Source organism: Sturnira hondurensis, unplaced genomic scaffold (assembly GCF_014824575.4).
Source record: "Sturnira hondurensis isolate 20B ecotype Veracruz unplaced genomic scaffold, ASM1482457v3 Scaffold0013931, whole genome shotgun sequence".
NCBI classification, from domain to species: Eukaryota; Metazoa; Chordata; class Mammalia; order Chiroptera; family Phyllostomidae; genus Sturnira; species Sturnira hondurensis.
Window position 1 is genome coordinate 274,806 of NW_028086562.1, and position 23,572 is coordinate 298,377.

Sequence of the window (23,572 nt, forward strand, 5' to 3'; positions counted from 1 at the left end):
GAAGGCTCATCCGTGAGGCCAGGGGTTTTCTCGACATGGCCTGAAGAATGACAGAAAACCAAGATGACAGGTTAAGGATTGCATGGCAAGAAAGGCGTTGTGATTAAGTTCCTTGATGTCACTGAGCTATAAGGCTGAAGATAACACTTCTGCTGAAAACAAGAATCAATATTCACTCCTTGATGGGCTAAATTATTAAAAAGAGCCATTCTTGCAGTGTTTCATTATCTGGGATTTGCCCCAGCTGGTGATTTGTCTCATAGGGATGTTCGTGAGGCATTTTGTGCTAAAATTAATTTGGTCGGCTGGTGGAGCCCTTTGGATAATTCCTTTCCATTTTATAATGCTCTTGAATACATTTATGATTTACTTACTCCTAAGTGGCCTTGTGTCGTTTGGAGTTTTTAGACAGCGTTGGGTGCATATATACCTTTGTTTTGACCTTGATTTTTTTCTCCCTCTTTATAGCTGTGGATGGGTGGGTTAACAGATTATTTTATTGATACTATTAGCACACATCAAATGCAATTGGCATATTATGTCAACCTGACACACTGATTAATATACACTGAGTTTTATATTCTTCCCATATGAAGAAATTCATGTAAATTGACTTTTTTTGTAGTTTTTAATGGGGGCAGGTATTTAATCTGTTAGATGGCTGGTGTGATTTCAGGCAACCAATTTGCAAAAGAAAGCAACCCCATTTTTATGAGCTTCAGTGGCCGGAGAAAAGAAACTAGCATTGTGCTGTTTTAGTGTTGTTAGTGGAACTAGTCCCATTATAATGCAAAGGTTGGGAGTGCAGAGAAGGAAGAACCTTTGTGGGGAGTGCTCTGCCATCATCCACCAGGCTGGGAGAAGCTATGCATGAGGCATTATCACCAGGAAATGTCATTGGACTTGTCCATTGTACTGGAATCTTCTGGGTGAAGTTTGAAGCCTTCTGCTCTTCTAACAGTCTGAGGAGAGTTAAGACTCTGCCTCAGTGTTTAAGATTGAGGCTGTGATACATTCTTTGGGAAGAGTCAGTACTGTTGAAAGACCTAACTCAGCCTCACTGGGAGCATGGTCCGCTCGTTAAAGCCTGGTTAAGGGGGTTTGTCCCTGTAGTGGAACCATGATGTGAGGTGGTGTAAAATCACGTTTTTGCCTTTCTGCTAGAATGGAGGGGAAAGGATCGAGGAGGCAGGGAGACTAATGAAGAAGGGATACAAAGAGAGCAAGGCCTTTGAAAACTGTATAGCTGACTACAGAGCCTTGGAAGGGGCCCACGTGTGTAGAATGCAGCCGAGTGGGTGCACAGCTGCTGGGGACGGCTCCAGTGCCGGAGAGTTCACCCGGGAGGAGTGAGTTTGGGGTTGCATCCTAGTGTGGATGGATTGGTGGAGAGGGCTGCTGTTTCTCAACATGGCAGCCCGACTCACTCCCAGCTCCATGATTTTGTAGAAGCTTGGGGGGCTGGGAATGGCCTTAGAGTCCCACCTGTCACTAGCTGTGGGCAGCCTGGTCTTCCTCAGTTCATTATTTTCTCTTCTGTGCTGTCTTTCCGCCCAGCCTGTTGTTTTGGGACTGCTTTTTGTGGTGTGCTGTGTGTCCATTTGTTTCCCATTTCCTCAACCAGATTCACAGCTCCTACTTCCTGCCCTTTGGTTGAATGGATGAGCAAAGAACATGGGTGTTGATCTGCCCAGGAGAGAGAGGGCGGAGGCGTTACAGCAGGTTGGTCTGATGCCAGTGAGGAAATCTTCACAACACGTGTGGTGTCCTGTCACAGTAAACTGGAGAACACAATCAAAGTTTTCAATGCATTTTATTAAGGTTCTTTCAGTGCAGTTGAAATTCCTCTGAGCATGCTGCTCTATCTGAAAGGAGACATGTTGCCCTTTTATATTTTGGGGGGCGAAGGCAGAAGGGTTGAGACCTAGACATCCTTGTTCTTATTTCCTATTTGGACGAAATGACACCTTCCTCCTGGTTTTTGAGGAAATATAACTAACCACAGTGACTGCTGAGTAACAGGCAGTGAGTTGAGCACAGGAATGGGTCTCCTAGAAGATAAACTGGAAAACTGTTGATAGGATTGATCATTAAAAAAAAATTCAGTGAGCCCTGCCTGGTGTGGCTCAGTGGATTGAGCACCAGCCTGTGAACCAAAGGGTCACTGGTTTGATTCCCAGTCAGGGCACACGCCTGGGTTATGGGCCGGGTCCCCAGTTGGGAGCGTGTGAGAGGCAACCACACATTGATGTTTCTCTTGGTCTCTTTCTCCCTCCCTTCTTTAAAAAAAAAAAAGAACTCAGTGTTAAGTTTATTTATAAAATTACAGTGAAACTTCCTTGCTTTACAGACTTTACTGTCCAGGTCATATTGGCCCTCCAGTATGTGCACTTCACCATGGAACACTGCTTTCCATCTGACCGAGAAAGTCTGTGCTGCAGAGGTGGTTCCTTCTCTGTGATGGCACTGGGTGGCAGTGGTTTTGTGGGCTGCCTTCCTTCACGCCTCCTTCTTTTTAGAAGTGCAATTTCAGTGTGCTCGTTTTTATTCCTACCCACTTTTATAGTTTTATATTTCTTATCCCCATGGACTTATTGTTTGGGTTATTATTTTAGGGATGTCATTTAACAAAAAGCAATGTGAATTTTTTTGAAAATTCAAATGCTTAAAAATTAGTATCAGTACAAATTAAATAGTTAAGCACTTGCTATTTTAGCTACTGATGGAAGCAATGAGGGGTGAACCCCAGTTTACTTTCTCTTTTAACTGACACATGCCATGGGCATCTGTATGGTCAGTAATGGTTTTGATGTTCCTCTCCGGTCGTTTTGGGAGCGTTGGCACTTGAGCACTGTCACACACCCTGTGCCAGCGTTGCTGCCAAAGATGCGCGCCGTGTCATATGTCTCTTAAGTTAACTCATTAGAGAAATTTGTCTTCTTATTCAAACTGGGTTTTTCTGTATAAGGGAGATGAAATATCAGTACAGGTTGCTGGATTTCTGTCATAGACTAGTTCATCTCTGGCATACTGCTTGGAGACCTTTTGTGCTCTGGTCAGCCTTTTTCTGGGTAGTCTTACTATCTCATGAACGAAACTGGATGTCCACTCACACCATGGCGCTCCTGAGACAAAAGGCTCATTCCCGCCTGCTTCCAGAGAAGTGCTGTCTTATTTTGAGCCACTGCTCGGGTATCTGACTACTGACATCATTACTTACTGACAGATGCTTTTTGTACCCAGGGGTGACAGGTGTTTTTGTGAAGGGCCAGATAGTAAATGTTTTTTCAGCTTTGTCTGCTCTGGCAACTATTCAGACTCAGCCATCAAGTGAATGTGACCGTGTGGCCGTGTTCCAGCACAACTTTGCAGGGAAAGGTTAGGGTATAGCCTCCAGGCCTCTCATTAAGCCTGGTATAAACTGAGAATTATTCCCCCTGAAGGAGTCACTCAGAACTCTCTTTTCTTCTTCTTTATTATGGCCTTACGTCTTAAAGGTTGAGTGTGGTCTGCAGTCAGTAATTGCTTTAACCTTTCCTATATTAGTTTGAACTGGTGAATATTTCAAATTTACAACTTACCAAATTTATAGAAGAGATATGCCTGTATCTCTTCTATAAATATGATTGTGTGTGTAGTACTGTAACAAGTAGATATTCTTTGCAAGAACCCATTCTCACTAATGATCCTTGAGCATTTTTACAATATATTTGGATACTAGGAACAATGATACATGTGGGGTTTTTTTGGTAATTAGTCTATATCTGGAGAGAAAATTTGAAAAGTTAAATGTGCATAATAAAATACATGAAAGTCCATGTCTTAATTTTTCTTATGGCTTTTTTCTAACGTCAAAAAAATTGCAACAAAATATTCAGGATAGCAGAAGAGCTCTTTAATATATACATTTAATGAAAAGTATGACTTTTCTGTTAATTTAGTATTTATTAGGTAAGTATTGATATGAGAAATAGTTTAGCATTTGTTGCTGATGAAATAAAACATTTAATGCTCACATAGGCAAAGAAAATTTACCCAAATAAAAATTAGTCTACAGTTACAGATGAAGTGGCTGATCCTAACCATCAGCTTTTTGGTTTTCAGACTGTAATAGTTAATTTTATTTGTTCAAGGAATCCTATTGCAGGCATACACCCAAGCATAGATTCACATATTTAGGAAGATAAAAACCAATTGTGCATGGGTGGTGACTAGAAGTGCATGGTTAATCACACTGTAGTTTTGACATTTCCACAGCCTAGAAGCCTGAAGTCAGTAGGTCTTTGAGGTCCTTCTGAATGTCCCACAGGGTATCCGCACTTTTCTTGAGTTGAACAACCTCATTGTCCTTTAGTTTCTGGTTAATTCCTGAGCATTCAGTATACATGGAAGACTCAGGAAGACTTTGTTCTCAATGTTGTAAATTCCCTTCACCATTCTTGACACTGGACGAATCCTGGATATGTTTTTCAACATAGATTCAGTGAGATCAGCCACACAATCCAGTAGCCCAGCTGGTGTATCCTTTTAGCTTAATGACTTCATAGGCACTTTCAACCACCATCTGGTGCACTTCCTGCTAGTCTTCACTGTCGTTGTCTGTTCCTGTTTCTGGATTCGGTTCCTGGAGAGAAATGCCTGCCATGTTCACTCCACTCCACACCACACAGCCACACTTGAGTCTCCATGCACTCCCCAAATCCATCTTCGGCAGCTGCTGGGATGAGTGCCAAGTTTTTGAGCCATAAGATAGTAAAATGTAGCAGAATCCAGGTTACATCCACTTCCAGGTATCATATGGGAGAATTTCCACTGAGTTAGAAGCCATAATTATGGTGCAATCAAGGCTGTACTTGATGACTGAGGAATAGTGAATGTGAAGACATTAACGCTCCTCTGCAACAGGTTGAGATGATTCCCTCCCTCTTGCGGGCAAACTCCTGCAGTTACTACCACAAACTTAGAATTGGTGGTCACAGTGTAATCTTTATCTGCCACAATTTCAGGTGTCTGAAGAAATAAGCTTCCATGCTGCAGACCCATCATTGCTCCTGTGAGTTTATCTTCCGAAACATCCACAAGAGCTAGCTCATCAACCAGGGACTTTCCTGGATGGTGCATGCCATACCAACTTGTCTGACGCCCATAGTAGTGACCTTACTGTTTGCGACTGCTGCCTCGTCTTCTGCAGCTGCTACAATCAGTTCTTCCTTAAGAGTTGTCATTGCGCATAGGAGAGAGAAGACTTTATAAGACAGTGTGTTATTATTATTATCATCATGACATTATTGCCCAAATTATTTTTAAGAAATATTATTACTTACTGACAAATTTTATTTGTATCCAGATAGAATATTGTGTTTCAAATTTTATTTGAGACTAGAGTTTGAGGATTTATGTCATAACCTAAACTAATGTGATTTGTATTATTTGCCCTTAGTTCAGTTGCTACATTGATGGCCAAATTATTACAAAATTCCCTGTGATTTTTACCCCTTCATCTCCTTTTCACAGATGCTTTGTTAGAACTGTAAAAATGTAATATACTCTGATTGTAGCCATTGAGTCTGATTTTTGTCTTCACTAGCTGACCATGGCATTTTTTGTTGCACCTTTCCACCCAGCGGCATACTCACTTTATGTAATTTGTTGTGAGAACACCACTGATCACTTATATTTTATTTTACTCGTGATCACGGTAAGTAACTGCACTTTACTGGGAGGTAGATTGTTCTTATGGAGAGAGTAGCCAGTTGGGTTCTGTTTTCAGTTCTGTTATCAATGCTTCCTAGCTGTGTGTTACTTTAGGCAAGCTATTTAATCTTCCAGAATATTAGTTTCCATATATGTCAAATCGAGAATGTGTGTCCTGCTTACTTCACAGAGTTATTTTCATGTGAGAATAAAAACAGGTAATATAGTGCTTTGAAAATTTTACAGAGTTTTACAGATATAGGAGTATCAGTTATTAAGACTGGCTGTATACAGTAAAAGTAAAAGCCCAAATCACAGTGGTAAAAAGTCTGTTTTCCAGGATGTGCCATCTAGGTTTGGTAGAGGAATCCTGATCCTCAGGTGTCTTCATTTCCTACTGTTGGCTCTGTTGTCCTGAGTGCAGATTTCCATTCTCAAGGTTTCCTCATGGTCACAGATGGCCACTTCAGCTACAGCTGTCAGAGTCACGCTCTAGGACAGTGTTGTCAGGTCATGGCCATGGACTGAACTGCGTGCCACTAGTCCACCAGAGATAAGTACAGAAACTGGAAGTAATTGTCTAGAAACTTGATGTAGACATTTGGCACTACCACAGTTTTTTAATTGTTTTTTAAAAATATTACTCTGCAGTGGATTGAGGGAAACTGGGTCTTCCCTATAGCCAGGCAGCTGGAGAAGAGCACACAGATGAGAGCTAAGGTAGGCCCATTCTGGAGCTTTGCTAGTTGTCCTGCCTAACAACTTGGGTTTACATAAATCTTCAAGGGAGGCTGGAGATGATTTTGGCTGGGCTCCCGTGATACAGGGGCTCCATTATTAAGGAGAGTGGAAGTTGACTTAGGCAAGCAGCAGTCTCTGTCACAGTTGGACATGTATGAAGCCTTGGTCAGCACCATTTAACACAGAGTCAGGCCCACAAACTCAGCTCAGTCCCTGAGAATAATGGCCCCAGGGGCCATCGCCGTTTCTGGGGATTAGGAGAACTGGCACAGGTCTCAGATGGAAAAGCGCAGTAGGAATGCCAAAAGCCGAGTGAATTCCTGTGGAGGTTATATAGCTCTCATTTGTAGAAGAGAAAAATTTCAACAGATACTAAATTTATTTATATTTTCATAACTTAGAACTAAATTTGTGAATTTAGTTACAACTATAAATAAACCCTTATCTAAAACCCACTTACCTTTACACAGATATGATTAAGTTTGATTCACCCAGGATCAGATGTAGAAGTACAGCTTGCAAAGATGACTTTTAAAAGGTACCTTTTAAACTGGTTCAGAAAGACAGGAGCCTCTTTTGTATCTTGTGTATAGGGTGGAAATTTCAGGGGGGTTTAAAAGATAGTTTTGTAAGAATGAAGTGGTTTAGTTGAATTTTGCATTTTCAAATCTTTTTTTTTTTAATTTTATTTATCTTTAGAAGGGAAGGGAAGGAGAGAGGGAGAGAAACATCAATGTATGGTTGCCTCTCGTGAGTTCCCCGCCGGGAACCGGCCTGCAACCCAGGCATGTGCCCTGACTGGGAATCGAATCGCGATCGTCCGGTTCGCAGGCCCGCGCTCAATCCACTGAGCTACGCCAGCCACGGCTTGCATTTTCAAGTCTTAATTTCATTGTCCTGTTTCATCGACAAGGAGCAGTATCACATAAAATATTTTCACTACTAATACAGTACTTCACATTGGCATTGGAGTATTTTTTCTGCTGTAAAAGTCTTTGTTTTCCATTAGTATGTTAAGCCAATGTATATTAAACCATTTCATTATGTAGCATTTGATGCTAGGCACCTTCAGAGGAAGGGATTGAAAAAAGAATGATAGAAAAAAGTCTGAATTCCTACCCTCAGCACGTGCAGGTGTTTGCAGGAGGTGCCAGGGTACAAGCAGATGTCTTCGCAGTAGCTAGAAAGCAGGGCGCTTGCCATGGTGGCATGTACTACAGAGGGGGCCCCAAACAGTAGAACCTGTCCGGTGGTTAAGGTTCAGGAGGAGGCGTCCTAATTAACTGGCGAATTTGGGGTTGGCTTTTACAGACATGAGGCAATGGAAGAGAGAGGGAAAAGGGCCCTAGCTGGAGAAACTGTTACCTCTGACTGGTGGTTGTCCTCTGTAGTTCTCATTCTACGGGTAATTTTTAGTTATAGTGACTGGATTTGGAATGTGGGAGCATGATGGGGAGGGTCCATTAAATGACTTATGTAGACAATTTTGCATTGAAAATAGGTGGTTGGTGTGTCTTTTTATTGGCAGTAGTGATTGGCATTTTATTTTTCCTTTTAATCTGGGAAGTTAGTGCTGCTGATCATTTGCCACTCACTGTCTGTCAGTGACAAAATCTCCCCTGATCAGACATGGTCAGTGGCTGCTGGGATGTCAGGACTTGCTTGGTTTCATGTCATCTTTCTCTTGACCGTTTTGTTTGAAGAATATGTACCTTTTTCTCTTGTTTTACCCCAGAAAAGTCTCCTCACACCACCAAGTTATTCACAGTGAAAAACTTGCCTTATCTGCTAGCATAGGTGGCTTGATCTTTACTTTCCTGCTACTCTGTGGAAGCTGGGACAAGGCATGGTGGCTCTGATGGCAGCACCACGGGAACCTCTTGCAGTCCTCTCTTCAGGTCTCAACTGGAAGAGGCCCACTAGCTTTTTCCGTCTTAGTGAACTAACATTTAGGAAGCTTGTGCTCAGTTCTTAACGTTTGAAATAGCCGAGTACGTTTCTGTCGTCCCAGACATCAGTTGATTGGGATAGTTTGGAGACTAGTTGCTTGGCAACTCTTTCTACTCAGCAGTTCTTCGGTTGTTTCCAGAAAAAGAAACTGCTAGAGGGTTCTGGGTAAGCCCAGGCATGTGGTCAGTGGGAGGGAAGCAGCAATTGTGAATCAGCATGGTTGAGGAGGCTGCAGGGTGAGAAGTCGAATCACCTTACAGTTAAGGGGGAGGTTGCAATTTGAGGACCAGATTTTCCAGATTAGCAAATTTCACTGTGTGTTACCCCACTCCCTGGAAGCATTGCTTTGTTTACTGCCTTTTGAAGGGTGAAAGAATTAAGAATAGAAAAATTTCAGGTTTCACTTTGGAAAGCTTAAAGGCGTGGTTTATGTACTTTCCCCAACAGTGTCAGAATCAGAATACCAAATAGACTAGTGTGGCCTTTGAGTGAAATGACTTGGAGGCTGCCAAGCAGTTCACATTTGTCCCTCTGTCCTCAGGGCTTCTCTGGCTTTCTACTTTAATTCTGTACAGTTTCATGAGTTAATTAACTCTGTAAATACATTTGAAATTTCTTGAAGGAACAAGCTGTTTTAAACATTCTTGATATTCTTTATGGTCCCTGGTACTGCTCACTGTGGCTCGTGGGCTCTTTCTTAATTTGCTGGATTCATTCTGCATCTCTGAGTGACCGGCTCCTCATGCTGAAGTCTCCGCTCAGATGTCACCGAGTCTGGAAGGTTGTTCTGACCACATTCCAGCCAGGGCCTCCTCCCCTTTCCTTCTTTATTTTCTAAGCTGTTGCCCAGTTTTAATGTCTTCATGTGTTTATAACACTGATTATCATCTGAAATTATCTTTCAATTTATTTGTTTACTTGTTTCTTTCCCCAATAGAAACAAACTCTGTGAGAGCAAACATCTCATCTTATTCTGTGACTATTTAATAAATAGTTGCTAAATGAATGAATGAAAATGTTAAATATTTGTGAGTTAGCAAATTGTAATTGTTTTTTTATCTGGGGTAGTGGTTTCTTTTGCCACATTCTGCGGTTGTGCGTTTTGGTGGTCAGCATGGAAGATGGTGGCTGGGAAGTTCCATGAGAAGGAGGGGCCTTGGGCCCCTGTTTTTACTTCAGGGGTGATTTGGGTTTTAGTTTAGGAAGGTTTTGTTAGGAAAAGACAAATAAATAAAAGGCCTGTCTCCACCTTATGGCATTTGTGTATCCGGAGCTCTGCTTTAACTGAGGATCCTTAGTTGCCATTGCCAGTGGCTGAGGGGCTTTGGCACATATGCCTTTTAATCCTGGGCCGCCAATGCTGTTGGTTGCGCAGGCACTGGCTGTCTTTGGGTCACGTGGTCACACTTGGTACAGTCAGCTGTAGGCTCTGGGCACAGTCACATAAAACAAAGCACGGCCACTCAGAGAGCCTGGACAGGGCACCTGCCCTTAGAAGAGGTTGTAAAAAGATGGTTTGGGGACTTTTTTAGTCTCAGTACCTTTTAGGGACTTTTGATGAATTTTAAAAGATACTTACATATTTTTGAAAGAGAAATAGTAGAATATGCCAGATTTGCAGGTTGGAGTTTAAACGAGAGTTTTCAGTGGCTTATTTTAAATTACCCCAATGTATTAATTGTTGTTGTTGTTTTTTTAGTATTTCTGTACAGTTCAGCCAACACTCATTAAATGAATACTGTGTTGCATAACAGTAAGTCCATTGTGTAGAAGGAAGGAGATGTGAATTACTCTCCCCCTCAAGAATGACCAGCTCCCTGTGGAGGAGAAGGGGATGTTTGCGCATTTTATGCTTTGCAGTGGCTCCAGGGCATTACAGTGCCTGACACATAGAAAGAGCTTAATAAATACTTGTTGAATGTAAAAATAGGAATAAAATGTGGCCTCTGCACTCAGGTGGTTCAAGACGAGTAGGAGGGATGAGACATGCCTGTTAGGAATCACCGCGTACTCAACAGAGAATGTGGGCATGGAGAGGTGCGACTGCTTTCCAAGGGAAAGGAGGGCTTGGGCTGGGGCACCTTGAAGTGGGAGCTTTGAGCTGGGCCTTGAAGGTTTGGAAGAATTTTGACTGGAGAACAGAGACTCTTGAGACAAAGGATAGAGGCAGAATATTTTTGTTGAATATCGAATCTAGCTTGGTTTGGTGAAGGGAATGGCTTGCGATAGAACTGGGAAAGAGATGCCTGACTCTGAAAGCCATCCTGAGAAACTGGATTTTATTTATTAGCCATTGGGGAACCATGGATGCATGAGTACATGATCAGACTATGGTTTTAGAAAATTGGGTTAAGCATAGAAGTCGTTAGGAAGCTACTAAAATAGCTCAGATGAACCAGAGTGAGGGCCTGCTCCAGGCTGCTATTAATGAGAAGTTGGAGGGGAAGAGGGAAACTTGTAGTTAGGAAGCAACATTTATCTGCTGGGCAACAAAAATATAAGTCCTTGTTCTTAATCAGTCTGTATTGTAGGTAGGGAACAGTTAGAATTCAGTGGAATAATTTGAGGTATGATGTGTTTTATTCACTGAGGATTCCTGTAGTGTTTTTTTTATAAGGGTATGCAGCAGTGATTCTGATTTTTTTAGAGTTTTGAATGGCAGCTCAGAAAAGTTAAGTAACTTTCTTAATATCATATAGTGTAGTATATAGCATATTGAGTCCGATTTTGAACCCAGCCTGTGCCTTTTTCCTATAAGGTGTTCCAAAGAGAACAGATGAGCAAAACGCTGGAGACAGGATGTCCAGGCTTTCCTGATCATTGACTCTGGTAGACAGTGAGGGAAGGAGCGGGGGGGGGGGGGCCTGAGGTTTTGAGACCGAAAACTGGGAAGACATATTTGTTCTATCACCAGAAGCTGTGGCATTCATTATGTGTAAGAAAATAATTTAACGCTAGTTTTGTCATAAGTTTTGTCTTACTTGTTTATATTTCAAACTTGTCCTTAAATTTTAGTTCCATGGCCTATATTTTTTACTGCAAGTACGTCATTTTGATCAATCCAGAGTAGGAAGAGATTGTTTAGTATGTGCTAAGCAGCTGTCCACGGTTCCTTTTGTAGACTCCTGTGACAATTCCAGCTGCCTTCTTGTATCCTTTCTCCATTTTCTTACATACATTTTCTAATTTAGTTCTTTTGGTTTGGTTGCTATTTTGTCTTTTAACTACAAACTGCATAATTATGAAATGTATAAATATGTGAACACTGTAATATGTGAACATTGCTGTGTGTAGTGCATCTGTGGCATCTGGTCTCCAGCTGAAATCTGTCTGAGGCATGAAGTTCATTCACCTTTATCATGAGACTTGTCTATTAGGTAGAACATCCTCTCCTTCTTCTGAGTTTTCTTCTCTGGTTACCAGAACTGTAGCTGATGCCTGTTCTTCTGTAGGTGATGTATGCTATTAGTGTTTTCCTTTTTTTTTTAATCTCCTTATTGTAAAGCACAAATGTAAACAACCACACAAAGTGTACGTATAGCTTAATGAATTACTGTACCATGTAATTACCTTCCCAGTCAAGAAACAGGACTTTGTAGCCATCTCCCAGCTTCTCTGCAATGACAGCCTCTCCCTTCCCTGCAAAATTAACTACTCTCCTGACTTATAAAGTAATCATTTCTTTTTTTTAATATATTTTATTGATTATACCATTACAGTTGTTCTATTCCCCCCCTTCAATCCCCTCCACCCACACCCTCCCTCCCCCACCATTCTCCCCCCCTTAGTTTATAACCACGTGTCTCAAGTTCTTTGGATTCTATATTTCCCCCACTATTCTCGCCCTCCCCCCTATCTATTTTCTGCCTACCATCTATGCTATTTTCTGTGCCTTCTCCCCTCTTCTCCCCCTCCCACCCCCCTGTTTCTAACCCTCCATGTGTTCTTCATTTCTATGGTTCCACTCCTGATCTAGCTGTCTTCTTGGTTTGCTTTTGTTTTAGGTGTGGTTGTTAATAACTGTGTGTTTGCTGTCCTTTCACTGTTCATCTTTTTCATCTTCTTTTTCTTATATAAGTCCCTTTAGCATTTCATATAATAAGGGCTTGGTGATGATGAACTCCTTGAACTTGACCTTATCTGAGAAGCACTTTATCTGTCCTTCCATTCTAAATGAAAGTTTTGCTGGATAAAGCAATCTTGGCTGTAGGTCTTTGGATTTCATGACTTGGAATACTTCTTTCCAGCCCCTTCTTGCCTGTAAGGTCTCTTTTGAGAAATCCGCTGACAGTCTGATGGGTACTCCTTTGTAGGTGACTGTCCCCTTATCCCTTGATGCTTCTAGGATTCTCTCCTTCATTTTGGTCTTGGCTAATGTAATTATGATGTGCCTTGGTGTGTTCCTTCTTGGGTCCAACTTCTTTGGCACTCTCTGAGCTTCCTGGATTTCCTGGAAGTCTATTTCCTTTGCCAGACTGGGGAAGTTCTCCTTTATTATTTGTTCAAATACGTTTTCCACTCGTGGCTGTTTCTTTCCCCCTTCTGGTACCCCTATAATTCGGATGTTGGAACGTTTAAAGATGTCCTGGAGGTTCCTAAGCCTCTCCTCATTTTTTTGAATTCTCATTTCTTCATTCCTTTCTGGTGGGATGTTTTGTTCTTCCTTCTGGTCCATTCCATTGATTTGAGTCCCAGTTTCCTTTCCATCACTATTGGTTTCCTGTGCATCTCCCTTCATTTCAATCAGTCCAGCCCTCACACGTTCCTCTAATTTGTAACTTTGTTCCTCTAATTTGTGACTATAATCAACCAGTTCTGTGAGCATCCTGATAAATAGTGTCCTGAATTGTGCTTCTGAGAGGCTGGCAATTTCTCGGTCTCTTAGAGTTATTGGCTCTGGGACTTTGAGTTCTTCTTGTGCCATCTTTCGGGTTGTTTGTGCCTGTTCCATAGCAGGATCAGAGCCCTAAAGTGTTCACTAGTACGGGGCAACTCAGTCGCTGGGTTGTGACGTTGTATGTGGGGGTGGGGTCAAAGAGGGACAATGGCTCTCACTGGTATTGCAGGGCAACTAAGTCGCTGGGTTGTGACGCTGTATGTGGGTGCGGGGTCAAAGAGGGACTCTGGCGTCCCGTCTGCCGCCTGCCGCCCTGGCCCTCACCGGTGCTGAAGGGCAACTAAGTCGCTGGGTTGTGATGCTGTATGTGGGGGCGGGGTCAAAGAGGGACTATGGCGTCCTGTCCACCGCCTGCCGCCACGGCCCTCACCGGTGCCGCAGTTGCTGCCGTCAGTCACCGGGCCCACGCGTTTCGTCCCACTGCACGCGAGTGTGCCACCGCCGTCAGCCCTCGCCCCCTGGGGCCTGCGTGGTCTGTCTCACTGTGTGCGAATATGCGCCCGCGGTCTGCCCCGCACCCCAACTGCCTGCGCGCCTTGGTGGGGGGCCTTGTCCTGCCCGACCCTGCTCGCTGCTGGCTCCGCCCCTCTTACCGTCCCCGTTGAACTGTTAGGTGTAGTCAGACTTCCGTATAATTCAATTTTCTGTCGTTTGGTTGTGTCTTTGTTTCTCCAAACCTTTGTTGTATTCAAACTTGGTTGTGGGAGAAGGCACAGTGTTTCCACCTATGCCTCCATCTTGGCGGAAGTCCGAGCTTATCATAAAGTAATCATTTCTTTATGACCTCTTTAGTTTTATTTCCCAAATGTCACTATCTGGACACCGTGGTTTAGTTTTACCTATGATATATCTTTGAAGTCAGTTATAATCCATAGACTTTTACCCTTTCATCCCTTTACTTTTCTAAACTGCTTTGTTCATTGAAGAACCCTTTGACTGGAGAGTCTCCTGCAGCACGGGTGTTGCAGGTTGTGCAGCGCAGTTACCGGTGTGCCTTGGTTCTCCGTTTCCTGCACATTGGCAGCTGGGTCCAGAGGTTTGGTCAGACTTGAGTCTGGTCCACTCAGACAAGATTACAGATGGTGTAGTATACTTTTACCGGGAGGCATGTTTTGTCTGTTTTTTGGTTCTTTTTGATGTTATCACCTGCATCTATTACTTCCCTGGGAATTGAAAATGAGATTGTAATTCTATTATTTTGCTTTCATTTATTAGCTAGAATAATTTTATATGGCAGTGCTTCCTGTTATCTACTATTTGGTTGCCCAGTTTTATAGTTTAGGTGGGAAACGCAGGGTAAAGGCTTAATTCTTTCTCTTTATTTGCTCAGTTTTTTTAAAAGATAATTTATTCTAGAGAGAGTAGAAGGGAAGGAGAGAGGGAGAGAAACATCAGTGTACAAGAGAAACATTAATGTGTTGCCTCTTGTATTCTCCCTGACTGGGGACTGAACCCGCAACCCAAGCATGCACTCTAACCTGAAATCGAACCCGTGGGACAACATTGCAGGACAACACTCAACCATCTGAATCTCTCTGGTAAGGGCTATTAACTCACTTTTCAAATAGTGCATTGGGTACCCCTAAACATATTTGAAGGGTTTCAGATGGTTGCAATTTTTAATCCTTGTTGAACTCAGATTGCTCCATGTGGCTAGTGGGAGCCTCTTCAGATGGCTTCGGAGTTCTGTTTGACCCTAGTGATCTGATAGTGTCCTTGTCATCTGTGTGTCTGGATGCTTCAAGCTCATCTTGTCCATTCCTACAGCAGACCTGGAACCAGCGCTTCTTCTAGAAACTCCCTGGTTTCTTTTACTAAGAAATATTTCTAGAGCATAGTATGGGTTGTTTGGGTCTAATTGCTACTGGGTTGGCCATTATTCCCAGATCTTTTTATTTATATATTAATTGCATGAATAATTCTAAAATTTCAATGGACAGAGCTAGAAAATATGATCTATTATACCACATAAATGATACTGACATTTCTAATTCAAATTTAGGATTATAGAGTTTTTATTTAACCTCATCTATATTCCATTTGTATCTTTTTTCCCCCACCCAGAGATGCCTTGTTATCTGAGACACAGGAGAGACAGAATGAGAGTGTGCCATAATTATGTCCTTTCTCTCACCTGACTTGTACAGTAGTCTCAGGTCAACAGCATCAGTACTGCCACCACCACTTACATTACTGAAAAGAGTAAAAATAAAGTTTTGTTGGCATTCTCCCTGTTCTCTCTGTCCGTGTTTTACATGACAGTACTGAACATTTTGAGATTACACATCCATTACATGCTATAGTCTCTTCTGCTGAACCCTCATTTAGTCTTAGTTCTTTAGGTAACTACAGTAAGTTCTCATTGTCAGTAGGTTCTGTGACTTAAGTGAAACATGTATTTATATCAGTTTACCGTAGGCTAACTGATATAAATAAGAGTTAAATTTCTATGGCATCATGTCAAAGTTATAATGAATCATTGTTGAATGAAATAATATTATTCAAGGATATGCTGTTAATATTTATTCTTTACCACTAGTCCTTATGTAGAGTCTTTAGTTATTTTAGTTGTCTGAAGTTTGTTTTCTAGTAAATTCCTTAGAAAGGGCTCATACAAATATATTCCCTGACTTCTTGAATACTTATAATAGGTTGTTTGTGCCCATAGAATTACTTGAGTGTCGGTCAAATTTGCTGACTCATGTTTTTTTTTAATTTAAGTATAATTGACATAAACATACTATTTTCAGGTGTAAAACATAATAATTTGATATATGTGTATATTGCTAAATGATGACCATAATAAGTCTTGTTAACCTTCATCAGCATACACACAGTTGCAGAATTTTTTTCTTGTGATGACAATCTTTGAAATCTACTCTCTTAGCAAATTTCAGACATTCAGTACCTTAATATTAAGGATAGTCACCACGCCATGTTTTCTGTTCTTGGGTGCCTTAAATATGCAACTGGGTTTTCCTCTGGTGTAAAGCATTGCTCTCAGTCTGTTGGTGATCTAATTACCTTTTCTTGTAATTCACATATTATTTTTGCCTGCATGCCCAAAGAATTATTTTTCCTTCAAATTCCAATAGGTTTGTTATTATTTTTAAAAAGTTTTTATTTATTTTTTAGCCCTGGCTGGTGTAGCTCGGTGGATTGAGCGCGGGCCTGTGAACCACACGATCGCGGTTCGATTCCCAGTTAGGGCTCATGCCTGGGTTGTGGGCCAGTTCCCAGCAGGGGACTCATGAGAGGCAACCACACATTGATGTTTCTCTCCTTCTCTCCTTCCCTTCCTCTCTAAAAGATAAATAAATAAAATCTTTAAGATTAAAAAAAAAGTTTTTATTTATTTTTTATAAGAGGGGAAGGGAGGGAGAGAGGGAGAAAAACATCAATGTGTGGTTGCCCTTCACATGTCTCCTACTGGGGACCTGGCTTGTAAACCAGGCATGTGCCCCAACCTGGAATCAAACCAGCAACCCTTTGGTTTGCAGGCTGACATTCACTCCACTGAGGCACACCAGCCAGAGCCAAAGTCCAATAATTTCAGTAGAATATGTCTTAATATTGGTCCTCTGGAACAGCATGATAAAATATGAGAGAGGATCACCCCTAAAACCAGAATTATCTTTTGGAGGGCAGCACCTTGTAGTACAGGCTTCCCCTACTGGTGAGTTTTTTAGAAACCCACGGTTATCAGTGTACCAGCTGGTGGTGTTGTGAGAGGCTGCATCTGGCTTCATTGATTTTTTTTCCAAAGACTCTTTCAATGCATATGCCCATTTCGCAATGGGTGATTTGTGAGAATACCTGCCTGCATGGCACTAAGTGTTCAGGGGTTTTTGAATAAAAAAACAGCATGATCCCTGTGCCCCACCCTCCCTATTTACCTGACATGGCCCTGAGCTACACCCTCCCCCAATCCCCCATGAAAAAAGTTCTCAAAGGGCAACATTTTGCCTATGTGGAAGAGGTGAAACAAAAAAATGGCAGAAGCACTAAAAGGCATCAAAATCAAGTTCAAAAACTGTTTTGAGCAGTGGGAAAAAATGTCTTGATAGATGTATTGGATCAAGTAGTACTTTGAAGGTGACTGATGTTTAAACATAGAAGAATAAATAACAATTTTTTATAAATTCAATTTTTAGGATCCCCCTTGCTATACAATGTGCTCTTGAAGTATGAAGTTGTAAGTCTTTTTATTTCTGGAAATTTTCTCAAATTACAGTTTTTAGTATTTGTTCTTTTCATATTATCTGTATGTTAGTTGTTTCTTGCCTATCTAGTATTTGTCACTTTGTCATGGATCCTTTTTTTTTTTTTAACTTTCAAGTTTTCTTCTCACCTTTTCTTTCTTGTAAGGTATTTTTTAGCTGAGTTTATTACTCTTTTGTACTCCTTCTAGTTCAGTATTTCTAAAATGATCTTTGTATGATATTTCATTTCTGAGTTTTCCTGTGTCTCAGTTTATATAGCTCTCTAATGTCTTGTATCATTACTTAATAATATCTCTTACCTCCTTTTGAGGCAGTACATGATAGTTTTGGTTGTGTGCACACGTCTGTTTTTGCCGTGCTTTCATTATCTGTAGGGGTGTTATTCTGCCTCTTTTTTTTCTATTTGTAACATTTTAAGAGGTTTATTTAACCTCAGTAGTTTTTTTTCTTCTGCTTGTTTTTAAATGTGAATTTAATTCTCATAAACTTTTAGAAGGAGGTGATATTCAGAGTAGTTTCTTTTAATTTGACAAAAGCTCCCTTTTCTGTTGTCATGTAATGATAAAAATATAGCACTTACATTCTGTGATTTCCTGACTCTGTTTCCTGCATTTTCATTTCGATCTTCATTTCCCTTTTCTCTGTTGTTCTTATTCTGCTCAATTTATGCTCCATCACCATAGTTGCTCCTCTCTTATGGGGCCTTATCTTGGAAGGGAGCATTTTAGAATTCACAAAGGCTTACTACTTAGCCTTATCTGGCTTCTTTGTGCTAACCTGCCGTCTGCATGGATCAAATCCCTGCAGTCTCCAGTGCTTTTAGCACATTGGCCCACCTCATTGCTTGTTAACTGTTTTTGAGATTGTATTGATCTTAGGTATGTGGGACGCCCCATTTTTTCTGTTCTCCCTCTACAGATACTCATAACCATCAGTATATGGCTGTTGGTGGCTTATGCCTTCCCATCTGCCTGTGTTTTGGGTTTTCCTAAGCTACTCTGTTTCTTCCTCTTGTATTGTCAGCAGGAGTTAGGTTTGATTGTGGAGTTGATCTGTTTTTATGTGGGGATTTAGAAAGATCCATAAATTCTGCTGCCATCCTCTCAGAATTTCTAGTATGTTAGTTTTTATTGAAAAATTTTCTATTAAGCCCCAGGACCACAAGCATGTGAATTCTTAAATCATGACCTGCTATTTGTTATGGTTGCCAGCATTTCTGTACAAACCCCAAGGAAGAGCTAGGTACAGAACCCAAGACCAAAGGAGCAGGTTATTTCATTGGATTTTGTTTCCTGACTTCAGGGAGTTCCCCACACGTTGGTCCAGCCCGTGTCAGACACACAGATACTCGGTTTGCTTCTAAATTTTTTCTGTGCCAGGTTTAGGCATGCAAGAGTCTTTCCTGGTCCTAGTTACTTAAACATATGGATACTGAGATTAGCCTGTGAAATTTGGCCTTTCACAGGCCTGTGAGATTGGCCTGTGAAATTGGCCTTGATGATGAGTGAGACTATGGGATTGTCCCTTCATCTCCAACCCCTCACTCCCATAAGTGTGTGTCCTAGAGCTTTGAGTGTTCCCTGTTAGTGTATCCCTTATGAAATAACTTAAATAGTGTTAACCCTTCAGGAAAGTTTTACTTTGAGCCAGAGGAGCAACCGAGTTTTGGTGAATGCGGTTTGAGACTGGAGGAATTGTATTGTTTTGTATGATTCTTTCTTTCTCTTTATTTAAAAAATTTTTTATTTATTGATTTGTAGAGAGGGAGGCGAGGGAGGGAGAAAAACATCAATATGTAGTTGCCTCTTGTGTGCCCCTTGCTGGGGACCTGGCCCACAACCCAGGCATGTGCCCTGTCTAGGAATTGCACCGGTGACACTTTGGTTCGAAGGCCAGCACTCAATCTAGTGAGCCACACCCAGGGCTGATTATTTCTGATATATACATTTATGTGATGTTATATATCAGTTAGCAGTGATAGCTGAAATCTTACAGGTTCCACAAACATAAATGGTAGTCATTACAAGCATCACAACAGTGTAGTATATGTGTATACATATCAAATAAGTATGTATTTATGAAATGAAATTATATAAATCAGATGGAAGAAAATCTCAAAATATGTAATCATTGGGTCGGTATTACTATTTATTTCATATAAATATAAAGTTTTGTTAGTTAGAGGAAATAATCTTTTTAATATTGGCAATGTACAAAGTAAGATTCAGAGGCCAGAGATGTCATGGGCTAATATGTATCTTTTATTTCTTCAATGTAAACTGAAATGAATCCATATAGATACTATCAAGTTATTTTCAACAGGGAAAGGAAACTCTTTTCAACAAATAGGCTGGAATAACTGGATATCTGTATGAGAAAAATAAAAGGCAAAGCACATCCCTACCTCACACCATACATAAGAATTAATTTGAGGTGGATCATTGACCTCTAAATGTAAGGCATAATTATAGACCTTCTGAAAGAAAACAGGAGTGTATCTTTCCAACCTTGATGTAGAGAAAGATTTCTTAGAGGGAGACAGAAAGTACTTACTATAAAAAAAACAAACAAGGAATTTATCAAAACACATGGTTTAGTCATAGAGAAGTTTCAGACTGAAAAAATGCTGCAACACATTTGAGAAAATAATTGAATTCAGAATATATTTTTAAAAACTAAAAGCAGACAGAACTGGCACAACTCAATAATAAGACAACTTACTTTTAAGAAATGGACAGACAGGCTTGAACAAAAACACTAGGGGACAAGATACAGGAATGTTGGATAAGCCCATGAAAAAGTGCTCAATTTGATTAGTCATCGGGAAAATGAAAATTAAAGCTACATTAAATACCATTAACAGCAGAAGGGGCACCACTGATTACCCTGGTGGTTGTGAGGAAGCCCACTCTGGCAAGGAACTCTTCTTTTTTTAGAGCTTATTTATTTATTTTTAGAGAAGGGGAAGGAAGGGAGAAAGAGAGGGAGAGAAGCATTGCCTCTTCTACCTGCCCCGACTGGGAACTGAACCTCCAACCTAGGTGTGTTCCTGACCAGGAATTGAATCAGCATCCTTTTGCTCTGCAGGACGACACCCAACCGACTGACCCACAGCAGTCAGCAAGAACTCTTTGTGCTCTGCTGTTGGGGGTGAAAATGCTATCACCATTTCAACAGTTTGGCAATTTCTTAACAGTTTAAATAGATCTATCCTAGTCTCTATGATAGAAGTCAGAATAGTGGTCCCTTGTACAGAGTAGAGAGTGAACTTCGTGGAGTGATAAATGTGTGTTTGGATTTTAAAGAGGTGTGTGTGTATATATATATATATAGAGAGAGAGAGAGAGAGTTATAAAAATTAACTCAATAGTGTTCCTAAAATCTCTGCTTTTCACTATATATAAATTATACCCCAAGTTAAAAAAATCCACTGCTGATGAAAAATGTAAGATTTCATCTTTTTTTATTTAATCCAAATTTTATGTGTATTTTAACTTTATTATGCCATATATTAGAATAGAACTTAAAGGTTTTACATTTGGTTTTGCTAGTAATCTAGCTGGCTTCATTGTAGTACATGAGATGAGTTCCAAAGTAAATGGACCAGTCATGCAGTAAATATGATTAAAGACTATATGGTTATGCTACTGTTTGAATCCCCTCAATTATTCATGAATTTTTTTTCCTAGATGTTTAGGATATCTATTAATAGCTTATACTAATTTGCCTACCTATTGTCCCCCACAAGAGGTTATTATCTATGGCCCTGTGATAGGATGATGAACTTCAAAGAGGAGATCTTGCCACATTCCTTGACATCATCTGTCATGTTAATTGTCTTTCTATTTAGTATTTATATTTGGTTAGTTTTTAGTTTTTTTTTTAAAGATTTAATTTATTTATCTTTAGAGAGGAAGGGAAGGAGAGAAGGAGAGAAATATCAATGTATGGTTGCCTCTCGTGAGCCCCCTGCTGGGACCTGGCCTGCAACCCAGGCATGTGCCCTGACTGGGAATCGAACCACGATCATGTGGTTCGCAGGCCCGTGCTCAATCCACTGAGCTACACCAGCCAGGAGTTTTTAGTTTTTTATCTTGCTTTATTATAGTCAGCCTCTAGAAGATGCTAGTGCCTACATATACAACCTAGCGTGAATTCCTCTGTGCTCTGGTTTTCATCTTCTAGCTACTTTGTTGAAGGTATATAGTAAAAATTGTGAATGAAGAGCATTTATTCATAAATTTTATGTTTATTACATAGCCCACTTTATGAATTTGTCATTTTTTTTACAAGAAAGGGGCCATTATACCTAGATAATATACTTTCCCAGTATTAATTGGGAAGACTTTATTTTATGATGATCTCTGAGTTTATGTTTTATGTAGCATACATTTTTGTTGTGAAAAATCACAGACTCTTTAAGAGTTTGTTCAAATATATTTACAAGAAAATAGTGTGACAGTATTTATTTTGGGAAGTGCTGTGAGTGGGGGGCTGTTCTATATCTTGCCTCCTTCAGGAAAAGTAGAATATAAATATGGCCAGATATTTAGTCTTTGTTTTTATTTTTTTAAATTTTAATTTAAATTATACATATTGTTTATGTTATTACAGTTGTCCCAGTGTTTCCCGCTCTGTTTGCTCCATCCCAACCCCTTTCTTCCTCAGGCAGTCCCTGTGCTGTGCTTTATATAACCGTGACTGTTCTGTAACAAACAATTTTTTAATCCCTTTGCCTTTTTCTCCCTTCCCCCCAACCCTCCTCTCATTTGGCAATCATCGAGATTTTGTCTGTATCAATGACTGTGTTTCTTTTCTGCTCATTCATTTAGGATCAATTATTAATAGATACTAGTATGTTTTTTTTAGGATCAATTATTAATAGATACTAGTATGGTGATGATGAACTCCTTTAGCATTTTCTTGTCTGGGAAGCTGTTTATCTGTCTTTTGATTCTAAATAGCTTTGGTGGGTAGAGTAATCTTGGTTGTAGGTTCTTGATTTTCATCACTTTGAATATTTCTTGCCAGTCCCTTCTGGCCTGCAAGTTTCTCTTGAGAAATCAGCTGATAGTCTTATGGGAACTCCTTTCTTGGAAAATAGCTGCTTTTCTCTTGCTGTTTTTAAGATTCTCTCTTTGTTTTTAACCTTGGACATTTTAATGATGATATGTCTTGGTGTGAGCCTCTTGAGTTCATCTTGTTTGGGACTCTCTGTGCTTCCTGGACTTGTATGTCTGTTTTCTTCACCAAGTTAGTGAAATTTTCTGTCATTATTTTTGAAATAGCTTTTCAATTTCTTGCTCTCTCTTCTCCTTCTGGCGCCCCTATGATGTGAATGTTGAAATACTTAAAGTTGTCCCAGAGATTATTATCCTCATTTGGGGGGGATTCTTTTTCTTCTTGTTCTGATTGGATATTTTCTTTTTTTTTTGCTTCCTTATATTCGAAATCTCTGGTTTTATTCTTGTCTTCATCCACTGTACTGTTGATTGTCTGTAAATTATTCTTCATTTCAGTTTGTATATCCTTCATTTCTGAGTAGGTCTTTTTGTTTGTTTGTTTGTTTCTATGCTCTTTTCTATGCTGCTGAGGTACTCACTAAGTTCACGGAACATCTTTATAACCAGTGTTTTGAACTCTGCGTCTAGTAGATTGCTCATATCTAATTTCTTTCTTTCTTTTTTTGGAGTTTTGTTTTGTGTCATTTGAGGCATGCTTCTGTGTATTAGGTAGGGCTGCTACGACTCCATATCTTGGTCATGTGGCCTCATGTAGTAAATGTCATGTAGGGTCCAGTGGCACGGCCTCCCCAAAGCCCAAGCTGGGTACTTGAGGTGTGCCCACCGTATGGGCTGTGTACACCCTCCTCTTGTGGTTGAGTCTTGACTGCCATTGGCAGGTCAGTTGGTCTGGCTACATTCCTCCAATTGACCTGCCAACGGCAGTCAAGACTCAACTACAGACCAGTCAGCTTTAAGGACTGGATGTACCTACTGACCACCACCAAAGAAAGACAGTGAATTTCTGCTATGTAAGAAGCTTCCATTTTGGAGAAATTTTATTA

General features: G+C 40.5%; 1 protein-coding gene and 1 pseudogene across 4 annotated transcripts in view; one reads left to right on the forward strand and one right to left on the reverse strand.

The window, feature by feature from the left end:
* RERE (arginine-glutamic acid dipeptide repeats) overlaps nt 1-23,572 on the forward strand; it is a 408,446-nt gene that overhangs the window by 213,041 nt on the left and 171,833 nt on the right. The gene's annotated exons all lie outside the window — the stretch shown is intronic.
* Nucleotides 4,165-5,225, reverse strand: LOC118998120 (L-lactate dehydrogenase B chain-like; annotated as a pseudogene).